The following is a 12,310-nucleotide window of genomic DNA, read 5'->3' as shown; positions in this document are numbered from 1 at the left end:
GCGATTTAAAGGTAGAGTTTGTGTTCCTGAGGTGTCTGAATTGAAAAAGAGTATTCTTGAAGAGGGCCATAGGAGTGGATTGAGTATCCATCCAGGTGCAACTAAAATGTATCAAGATTTGAAGAAGTTGTTTTGGTGGGCGGGTATGAAAAGAGATGTTGCTAAGTTTGTGTATGCCTGTTTGACTTGTCAGAAGTCAAAGATTGAACATCAGAAACCGGCAGGTATGATGCAACCTTTGAAGATTCCTGAATGGAAGTGGGATAGCATTTCCATGGATTTTGTGACGGGATTGCCGAGGACGGTGAAAGGTAATGATTCTACTTGGGTGATTGTGGATCGATTGACTAAGTCGGCGCATTTCTTGCCGATGAAGATTAATCACTCTTTAGAGAAGTTGGCAGAGTTGTATATTGAGGAGATAGTGAGGCTGCATGGTATTCCATCCAATATTGTGTCTGATAGAGATCCCAGATTTACTTCTAGATTTTGGGAAAGTTTGCAGAAAGCGTTGGGGACTAAGTTGAGGTTGAGTTCAGCTTATCATCCTCAGACTGATGGTCAGACTGAGAGAACTATCCAATCCTTGGAGGATTTGTTGAGAGCTTGTGTTGGAGCAGAGTGGTTCTTGGGATAGTTATTTGCCGTTGGTGGAGTTTACTTATAATAATAGTTTTCATGCTAGTATCGGTATGGCTCCATATGAAGCATTGTATGGTAGGAGGTGTAGAACTCCATTGTGTTGGTATGAATCAGGTGAGAGTGTTGTACTCGGACCTGAGATTGTGCAGCAGACGACTGAAAAGGTTAAGATGATTCAGGAGAAAATGAAGATTTCTCAGAGTCGTCAGAAGAGTTACCATGATAATAGGAGAAAGGCACTTGAGTTCAAAGGGGAGATCATGTGTTCTTGAGAGTTACTCCGACGACAGGTGTGGGAAGAGCTTTAAAGTCTAAAAAGCTTACTCCGAGGTTTGTGGGTCCGTATCAGATTTTGAAGAGAGTTGGGGAAGTGGCGTATCGGATAGCTTTACCGCCGTCGCTTTCTAATCTGCATGATGTGTTTCATGTATCTCAGTTGAGAAAATATATTGCGGATCCTTCGCATGTTGTTCAGTTGGATGATATCCAGGTGAGGGATAATTTGACCGTTGAGGTGTTGCCAATTCGGATAGATGACCGAGAAGAGAAGACCCTGAGGGTAAGAAGATTGCTCTAGTGAAAGTTGTTTGGGGAGGTCCAGCTGGTGAGAGCTTGACTTGGGAGCGTGAAGATCAGATGAAGGAGTCGTATCCGACTCTATTTGCTTGAGGTATGTTTTCGAGGACGAAAACTCTTTTAGTGGGGGAGAGTTGTAACACCCGAATAAAATAAGAGAATTATTTTATTAAGTTAATAATATTATTTTATTAATTTAATTAAATAAAATGGAATTATTGGATTATTATTATTATTATTATTATTATTATTTGGAATAATAATCATTGGAAAATATATAAGTTGGGATAAGAGAAAAAGTTTCTCATTTGGAACAGAAGAGTTTTACGTGGAAGTTGAGAAGCTGCAGAGAAGGGAGAAGCTGTAGAGCAAAGGCTGAAGAGCGGAAAAGCTGAAGCGTTGAGTTGCCGAATTATCTCAGGTAAGGGGTCTGAACCTTATTAAATGATAATATGCGAGCAATTTCATGATGTATGTTAGATCGTTGATTGATTTTTGGGAATTTTAGGGAGATTGGGGAAGTTGGGGTTTACCGTCGTTTAGTACTATGATGAATAAGTCGAATTAAGCTGAAATTGAATCCGTAGTTGTGTGAGTCGCGTTTTCCCGAACGCGTAGCCTTTTACGGAAGTTGAATCGGAGGTCCGGAAGTCCTCCGACGGCGGAAAATGCGGAGAAGTCTGCATTCTGCCTTGTGTTAGCGCAGGAACTGCTGTTTTGTCTGCGTTAACCGGTTAACCCAGGGTGTTAACCGGTTAACACTGTTATGTGTTGTGAAAATGTTGATTTTTGCCTGCGTTAACCGGTTAACCTATAGCGTTAACCGGTTAACACTGTTGCGTTTTGCCTGGGGAGGTATTGTTGTCCTGCGTTAACCGGTTAACGCATGGTGTTAACCGGTTAACACTGTTCCAGTATTGAAAAATGACTAATTTTTATGTTGAAATTGTGATTTGGCCTATTGTGGTTGATTGTGATGAATCCATGTGTTAAGATGTAATGTTGTTGTTGTTTTGTTGAGTTGTATGTCATGCTATTAATGATAAAGATAACATGATCATATGATGTGGTTGTTGCGATGTTGATTATGATGCATGTTTGGTGTGCATGCATTCATGAAAGGCCGATGCCTAGTGATGAACGGACTGAGTTCCAATGATGTTGTTGACTCCGGGCTTGTTGAGAGGCTTGGTTCCTTGCGGGGAATCCGGATTCTATGGTGATGAATCTGGGAGTGGTGATCCTGTAGTGGTCACAAAATGGGTATACCGAGTCGTGTTGAGTCATGCATGGGTGTGTGCATTGCATTTGATATGTTGTTTTGTTGATGTTCATGAGTATGTTGATTATGATGATTATGATGAGCTGTGTTGGCATATGTGAAATATATTTATGTTTATATTTCTGTCGTTATATTATTATTTAATAATGTAATTCTCACCCCTTCTGCATGTGTTTATGTTCATCTATGATGAGCAATGTGCAGATAAAGAGGAGTAGCTGTTGTTGAGGTTCGAGGAATAAGTGTAGAGTTATTCTACAGAGTCGAGTCAAATGCTCTGGTCATGTGACACCGGGGATTATGGGATTCGATAGCCAAATTATTTTATTTATGTTGTTTATGATGAATAATTGTTGAGATGTTTTGTTGAGATCATGTTGACACATTATTATAATAATTATGTTGTTGTCCGCTGCGAAGTTTTAAATCAAATAAATAATATGTTTTATGTTGTGATGCGAAATTTGTTATGTTGTAAGGAAATGTAAACTCTTCTACATGTTGTACTCTGATAATCTATTTAAATATGTCGTGTGGGTAGAAGGGGTTACATGCTCAAGGGCTTGAAGTTCAGATTTCATGGCTTGGAGCTGGCAAGAATGGTTACTATCTTAGGAAAAGGTGGTGGGTTCAAGAGTGAAGGAAAGAGAGAGGCAAAAGTTATTGTAAGTTGTGTTACAGTTATCCTAGGAAAGGACAAAAGAGAGAGGAAATGGTATAGTATATGGATTCACATAGGTAATGGGGCACTTTTGAGAAGGTTGCAATAATAATCAGCTAGATACGAGGGTTTTTTACTTAGTCTAGTTGATTTTCTAATGCTTTTCTGCTTCTCTGCTTGTCTACTGTTTTCTCTTCTGTTTTTTCTTCTTTTCCTTCCTTTTCTATACTTTACTCATTTAAGCATGGGAATTGAAATACCTGCAAAAATAACTCGAACACTTGCGGAATAATCGGAATATAAATGAAAGTGGTACGATTTTTGAGTGTAAATCAATGCAAATATACGACGTATTTTCACGTTATCACAACACATCATTGCTATCAAAGTCACGAAAATGTCATGTGATCTGGCAAAAAAAAATCGTAATAATATTATTGTGTATAATTACCTTTTTACCCTCATGTTTATATTGAACATAAGGCATAGACTGTGTCACCCTTGTACAATTCAACATTGGATCTTTAAACATTTATCTTGTTACGCAGGATTGACAAATTCAATCTGAATCACTTATGTCCCCTCAGCATGATTTCTGGAGTATCCATCAATTGTCTTTATGATTATTCAGTTACGGATAATGTTTGATCAACAATAAAGTATTCGACTCCACATCTAGGGTCCATAGTGATTTCAGGTCGAATGATGGTATACACGATTATCACCATGAGAATAACTTATGACCCTTTCACATAGCATTTTATGTAGTATTCTCAAAGCGGGTCAATATGATATAAATGTTACTATTAATACTCATACCTATGTTAAGACTTGATAATTCTTTATCTATGATCCATGAGGTCTGATCATCAGTTTATCCACATAATAATCTTAATAATTTAATGTCATCACACTTCACAATAAAGCTCACTATAGAGAATAATGTCATTATATTTAATAGGATTTTATGATTAAGTCATAATTACCATTTCAATAAACGGACTAATTATTCTAAGAATTTTATTATTTTAAAAAATAAACATAATAAATAAATATTTTTTATTATTAATAAATAATTCAATATAAATACCAAAATTATTCACCACATGAGCTTACACCAATAAAAAGAGAGTCCAACGGCAAAAATTTGACACTGAAATCTAAAGAATTAAAACTCTTACAAATTTGATCATTCAATTACATATATATATATTTTATTATACTTCTGTCGAATAACTAACTCTTCAAAATTAATGCAGTGACCATAATAATAGGAATGAAATAACTAAGTAACTAACGATGATAATAATATTAATTTTGTCCAAAATTTAGACTTGTAATAATATCCTTAACTGAAAAGAATAATAGTATTACCTATGATATTTTATAACTTGGCATGTCTAACGTATAAGTGAAGTTGTTTGGCCTTTGAAATAAAACTAATGTGAAGAAAGTTAAAGGAGAGCGCACATCAAGTAGCGTTTGTAGTCCAACGGTTAGGATAATTGCCTTCCAAGCAATAGACCCGGGTTCGACTCCCGGCAAACGCATTTTGCAACACTCACTTCCTGTATACAAATCTAGGTGGTCACGTGGCTTTGAAAGCTATGGTACAATTTCGGCATTGTTTTTGTTTTCTGAAAAAACATAATCAAGTTAAATAGCAGAGATTATTTGCACAAGTAAAAAACCTCGATACATGATATCCAAAATATGAATTTTTATAAGTGAGATGATAAAAGTAAATAAAATATTAATCACTAAAAACAAATAACTAAGCAAATTACATCTACATCAATGTTTCCTAATTCCTAATAAAAAAGAACCAGAGTTGCACTTTCATATCATGCTATCTAATTTTGAAGGCATCCTTCTAAGCCAATTTTCATAAAAGGGAGGAAAGGGTGACAGTAATATTGGGTGCCTTAGCAAATGTAGCAACCAAACAAAGACAATAGCTTTGAAAGGAACAGCCAAAGTCACAATTCCAGCTATCAGACACAAAATCATGATAAACATTGTAGCTAATGAATCGTGCCAACTCAAAAGAGACTGCAGTCTCTCAACTCTCATGGCAAACTCGCCCATCTGCGTTACGTATCTCCCAGCAGCTACTCTTAATCGATCATATCTATGCCTCAAAATGACATCATTGAATTTCGACGGCATTGGATCAAACTCTTCTTCCAGTTCATCTACACTTGATGTATGAACATGAGACAAATGCAAATTTACATGAGATAGTGTTTTTGGCTTCTTTCGAAGCTGCAGCAGTGTATGCAGGATAAGACATGAAAACATTGCTGGCAATAAATGTTGAGGGTGGATAATCAAAATATAAAGAACCAGGCAAATTATAATTGTTAAAATAGGATTTTTCCACTTGCGTATCTCGTCAAATTGAGTATAGATACCAACAAACCAACTTACGAAGGCGTTAATCCTTTCAAAATCAGCTCTACATCTTCTCATACTCCACACAACTTCGCGTGAATCTAGCATATAATCAACAACCTCTCTTCTCAATGGTGGTTCAGCTTTGCTCATATGTGATGACACAAGCATGATAGTCTGTTTCCTTAACTCATAGAACTGAATTGGAGACAGCGGATCAGACGTATGTTGTGCGGGAAGCATTGGTAATGTGTACATTTTATACACATTAAGCATATCAGAGCAAGTAAACTTGAAAGCCAATTGAAGTTCCCCCATCTTCTTCAGCCCAGAAGGTTGAAGTTCAACAAGAGGATAAGAATAGATGTAAATTCTACCGGTTTCCATTTCTGATAGAGAGATTCTCACTCTCCCTATCCTTATATCCATTGCTTCTGTAGCTATATTTCCATCATGTAATTGACTATTATCAAACACAGAAATTGTGACAAATGTACATGGATCATAGACACACAAGAGTATTGCTCATTCCATTTAGGAGAAAGACTATTAACAACGGTTCTCGACCGTACCCATTTCGAGCCATATTTAGCTACACAATAGGCATCGGTGCGACCGTGTGGTTTCATCGCTGGAAGCCCTGTAGCATTCAATATCCCCAACTCAAAAACTCCGACGGTTGGTCTCCATAATGAATCACAGGTTGGATTCACATCACTACTGTACCGTGGATCTTCGTCAAACATATGATACCCGCCGTCCAAACAGATCCTCAGACTAAGCTTACCGACAAACTCATTGTTCTGTATAACATCAATGGTTTTCGTAGACGGGGCGGAACCATCAAATATCATGGCTGCATTCTTCACAGGAAATCCACATTTCCCTAACCTCTTGTGCCTTGTGAATGTTCCTTGCTCCACACTTAAAAACAATATCTGATTTAATGGCTCAGCCACAGCAAATAAAATATCTTTTTCATTCCATATTGCGTCTCCATTGTTGCTTTTCGCCAACTTGGTATTGAAAGTCCAATTCCCCAAAGTAGCATGGATGAAAATGTCAGAGCTTTCAGATGGGTCATCATCAGCTTCAAGCATAAGCCCCTCAACTTGAATCAAATTAAATCTAAGACACCAAATCCTAGGCATAATATAAATCCTTGAGCAAGTAGTAACAATATTGTGAGAACCAATTTGCACAACACCTACTTGTAAATGCCAAGCTTCATGAAATGATTCATCAGCTTGAGTTCCTATCCAACAAGACATCATAAGCTCCCCCATACCGCGTCTCCCGCATTGATCCTCTAGTACATGCCACTGTGGTGCTAGAGCACTATCAGTTGGAAACCTTGTAGAAATATCGGAAATATCCAATGAAATCCTACCCATGTATCCATGCTGCCTAAGAGCATCATCCTTCACAACAATCTCAACGCTTGTCATCTCTTTGGTTTCAACTTTATCTTGGTCAAGGGCAAAGACTTGGTTCCATTCTGGATCTGAATTGCCTCCGAAGCACAAAGTTATCCCATGAAAATCCCCAGCCTTCACTTCCACATAAGGAGCAAAATTGTAATGGCCATAATGCACAAACAAATTTCTGGCTCTGACAATTTTTACAAATAAAAAGAGATTGATTTCAACAAGGTCAGTCTCAGTTGTGATTCCCCCATTGCCTGTAATGTTATTGGCTCCAATGTTGGGAGAAATGACCTTCAAACTAAAATCCACTTTTTCATTTGCCATGTTTGGTAATAGCAGCTGCAAATATAAGATAAGGAAGTATTAAAATTAAATTAGTGTAGTAATCATCCCAAAAAAACCTTGATAATCACAAAAATATACACCATCATCTATATGGGAAAGGCTTTATAAAATGGTCCGTTTCCGCGAAAAACGGCTGCGACAAAACGGAATCAGAAAGTGCCAATACCAATATTGTTATTTTATGATGAAAAAGAAATTGTGGTTAATTCACACCGCGACGAAGGCAATCAGTATCACAATACCTATACCGACCAAAATCACGAAAGTCTTTATGTGACTGCAATCTTATTATAACCATGAACTGTCGCAGTCATGAACTGAACCAAACCATGAACTGAACCAAACCGTCGAATCAAACTGAAGTTAAAATAACCGAACCGTCGAATCACGAAAGTCTTTATGTGACTGCAATCTTATGTCTGGTTAGTGAACCAAACCATATTGCACAAAATGGTTCTAGATTCGAACTGAAACTAAAACCGAAACTGAAACCGAAACAAAACAGAAAATGAAAATGCTAAAAAAGTTTTAATTTTTTTTTTAATTTGAAAAATAATTTAATGGTTTGATTTTTAATAAATTGTTCGATTTGAAAAAAATTGTTTTTTAACTGTTCAGTAAGGTTCGGAATTTCTAAACTGTATACCAAACCAATAATTTTTGTTCGCTTCGGTTCTGAGTAAATTGAAACGGTTCGGTTCAGTTGAAGTCAACTTTTACTATGATTTGATTCGGTTTAGTTTTCTCATTGATTTGTACCATGAACAGCCCTAAACACGACCGCGTTAACAACAATCCTAATTTTGAGCATATCAAGAAGTAATCAAGTAAACAACAACAATGAGCATATGAAATCAACAACAATGAAATTCTATCATTCTAAACATATTTTTGACAAAATTTGCATCTATTAATAGGCTAATAACAGAGGGCGAGGATGAACAATACTTACTACCGCCGCGCCGACGAGACTTACGCCGCCGGAACCACCGACGGTGAACCAACGGAACGATGAAGTTGAACGGAGAAAGGGCAAAGTTTGTTTCAGATTGGTGCGTTTACGAGGGAAAAGTTACTAAAAGAGTTTGAGTTTTTAATTTATATATATAAATTAATTTTCCAATTTTGTATTCTAAACATATAGAAAAAAGTAATTTAGTTTCATGAATTTAGGCTTGTGTTTAATATAAAAAGAATATCATAATTGTTAATGAACCAAATATGGAAATTATATATTCAACTTTTGCCTTAGCTAATCTTTTAAGTAAATAAAAATTGTAAGAGATTAATATTCAGGATATAAAATATGTTCAAACATATGCATTCAATCGAATTATATTAAATAGATATTTTTAGAAATTAACTTCAATTGAATTATATTAAATAGATTTTTAAAAATTAACTTTAAAATAAATGTCTAAAATATATCAGTAAATTATATAAAAAAATAATAGATGCACTAATATTAATTATAACTATTGAATTAATTATAATTATCGAAATCACGCAAATCTTTAAATAATCTCAACGCAATTATTTAAAACCTACACAACAATCCTCACTTTTGAGCAAATCAACAACTAATCAAGTAAATAACAACATGAGGGAGCTAGGTGTGTGAGAGGGGGCATTTATTTATTTATTTATTTTAAAAATCTATTTTAAAATTAAAATAAAGTCAAATTAATTGTGTTTAATTTTAAAATATTTTTTAGTAAAACTTTTAAAAATAATTTTTTATTTTATTTTAACACTAAGATACCATCACAAAATATTAGAGATAATTACTTATTTTACATTAATTATTTATATATAAAAATAATTATATAATTTTGTTAATAATAAATTGAGAAACTACACAAATAAAAATTAAGAAAATTATTAAATACTTTTTTAAAATTAAATATCATAAAAGATAAAAAAAATGATGTATAATTTTTCTTTTAAAAAATAAATTGCATATATTACACTACTAATTTATAAATTATATGTCGTCCCCACAATTTAAAATCTCTAACTTCGTCCTTGAAAACAACAATGATCAAATGAAATCAACCACAATGAAGCTCTATCATTCTAAACATCATTTTTACAAAATCTGCATATATTAATATGCTAATAACAAATGGTGAGAATGAACAATACTTATTAGCCTCGTGCCGATGAGACTTTCAGTAGAGAAAGGGCAATCTTTGTTTCAAATGGGTGTGTTTGCTAGGGAAAAGTTGAATTTAATTTAAATACATTGATTTTACACCTTCCGTTAATTTGAAAATAATTTAAGGATATATATATATATATATATATATATATATATATATATATATATATATATATATATATATATATATATATATATATATATATATATATATATATATATATATATATACTCTTGATCACTATCAATGAAATTCGCAGATTTATTTTCTTCATGGTATCAGAAGTATCTCAATCAAAAAAAAATCCTAAAAGTTTTCGAACCCTTGTATTGACCATTCCTTGTTCCTATACTTACCGCACAGTTGTCTCTTCAACACGAGACCTCCTCCGCGTCACCGTCAGTCGCGCCACCCACTGTCACGTTCAGCAACTGCAGCACCTCCTTCTCTCTCATCGCGTCGCGTCTCTCTGTTAATCATCATTTCTTCCTCTTCCGGTGATCAGTCCAAGCATGCTTCTTCCAAGGTTGACAATCCCACCAAGTCACCATTCTCTTCGAATAGACAAAAGTTCCATCCAAACCTTGTTGTCACTAACATCAAAAACAACATTCCCTTTGTGCTAGAGATGGAGAAGGATCACTACAGCTTGTGGGTTGAATTGTTTGAAGTTCACAATCGTCCTCACAAAGTGGTTCATCACATCATTCTGCAACTAGGAAAAGAAAAACTTGCCTCCACTGATGTTGATTTTGAAATATGGACAACCATTGATTCCACAATACTCCAATGGATTTATTCCATTGTCTCTCTTGATCTCCTTACCACTATTTTGGAAAAGGGATCCACCGCCATGGCTATCAGGCAGTGTTTAGCTGATATTTTTTAGGACAATCAAAACTCATGTGATGCTGCTCTTGAGCAGGACTTCTCATCCACCCGCATTGAGATTTTTCTAATGTCTCTGCTTTTTGACCAGTTAAAGAACATTGGAGCATCTATTTGCAATCACTGTTTAGTCCTTCAACAAATGTTTCGTCTTTTTGATCCGTACTTTAGGGTTTCTACCCTAATCCACCAAAGCAATTTATTGCCATCATTATTTCAGGCTCACTCCATGCTCACCTTAGAGGAATCCGGTCTGGCAAAAATGCACAACACTAGTTCTCACAGTGCCTTGCATACTGCTGCTCAACGCAACTCCAATGACTCCTCTCAACAGAACTTCAATTGTCATTAGAATAACCTCTCTGGATCCGACCACAACCGCGACAATCAGAATCGCAGCAGGGAGTGTAGACTCGATGGTGGTTCATGCTTTGATGGTCCCTTAACAACATCTCCCCATTGGCCCTCTCAATCATGGCATCAATATCCACCATGGTCTCCTTAGGGTAGAACCCAACTCTTTGGGGTGTACCTCATTGTCCTTACCTTACATCTCATTAGACTCACCCCACCGAACCTTCGAAGCAACCAAGCATCATAGGTTAACGCCCTCAGGCTCACCCGCCACAGCTTCCCCATCTCTATTGACATTGTCGTTGCTATGCATACCATGTCCCTCAATCCTCCAGACAGCACGTGGTACATGGACACCGGAACTCCATCCCATATAGCAGCATCACAAGATAATCTCTCGTCTTATTCTAATTTGAGTCATTTAAATCAGAAACTTATTGTTGGAAGTGGACAAGGTATTTCAATTCAAGGGTATGGTCACACAACTTTACCTAATTTTCACAAACACAAACCCTTAAACCTTAACCATGTTTTACACACACCACAAATTATTAAAAATTTGATTTCAGTGCGACAACTCACTACTGACAATAATGTTTTTGTTTCCTTTGATCCATTTGGTTTCTCTATATTTGACTTTTAGACGGGGATTTCTCTCATGAGATGTAATAGCTTTGGCGATCTCTATCTGGTCACCTCTCCCTCTCACTTTACTGGTCTTGCTTCCAGTCTCTAGCACAATCGTGTCGGCCATCCTGGTCCTTCTATTTTACAGTCTCTTCATAAAAATAAGTTCATCAGTAGTGAACATTTGAATACTAAGACAATTTATAACTTTTGTGTATTTGTGCTTTTCGCCAACAATCTCTAGCCTTCCTATGAGAGGGTTACTTGCAGGATCGGCTACAAAGTCCTAGACTTAGTGTTGAGTGTATGGTGGTTTAGTAGGAAAAGTCTTTGGAATGTTCAACAGGGAGTGGACACAACTCTTAGTGAATTTAAAACATAGTAAAGTAAATGCAAATAGAAAGCAAACAAAAGGATGGTAGAAGTAAAAACAACAAGGTAAAGACAATTTGATAAGTTAAATGACTGATAAATATAAGTAGTGGAAGCAGAAGTACATTTTTCGTAGGGAGATAACTCTTTTCTCGTAAAGGCTTTGGTACTTCAAGTGTACTACTACTGCAAATACTAAAATTTTCACCCGTGAAATGATCCATAATACTTGCTTAAATACTAATAAAACTACCCACGTTTCGGTCACCCACAATCACTCCTCACCGTGGAGATATCCTTCGACTTCGACTGGCCCTTTTACTGTCGACCCTGGATTGTCCAATTCCTTCGTCGACCTCATGTTCTGGCGGACTTCTTAATCGACCATGCTATACCCTCTTTGGCCGAAATTTGTCAGCTAACCGTTTGGCAACACATGCTAAGTTGCCTTTTAATTCATCCAAAAATCTTAATTAATGCATTTTGATATTTTACACAGTGATTTATGGACATCACTAATTTTATGCTCATCTGATCATCGATTTTATATTTTATTCTTGGATGATTATTCTGATTTTTT

General features: G+C 35.8%; 1 non-coding gene and 1 pseudogene across 1 annotated transcript; one reads left to right on the top strand and one right to left on the bottom strand.

Moving 5' to 3' along the window:
• The first annotated feature begins 4,639 nt into the window (after positions 1 to 4,639).
• Positions 4,640 to 4,711, top strand: TRNAG-UCC (transfer RNA glycine (anticodon UCC)). The gene has a single exon. It is a non-coding gene; the product is annotated as a tRNA-Gly (tRNA).
• A 222-nt stretch (positions 4,712 to 4,933) lies between these two features.
• LOC127114234 (FT-interacting protein 4-like) lies at positions 4,934 to 8,422 on the bottom strand (annotated as a pseudogene).
• Between the last annotated feature and the right edge of the window lie 3,888 nt (positions 8,423 to 12,310).

Source organism: Lathyrus oleraceus, unplaced genomic scaffold (genome assembly GCF_024323335.1).
Source record: "Lathyrus oleraceus cultivar Zhongwan6 unplaced genomic scaffold, CAAS_Psat_ZW6_1.0 chrUn0443, whole genome shotgun sequence".
In the NCBI taxonomy this organism is placed as follows: Eukaryota; Viridiplantae; Streptophyta; class Magnoliopsida; order Fabales; family Fabaceae; genus Lathyrus; species Lathyrus oleraceus.
Note: the sequence above shows the minus strand (reverse complement) of the source record. Positions and strands in the feature narration are given on the sequence as shown.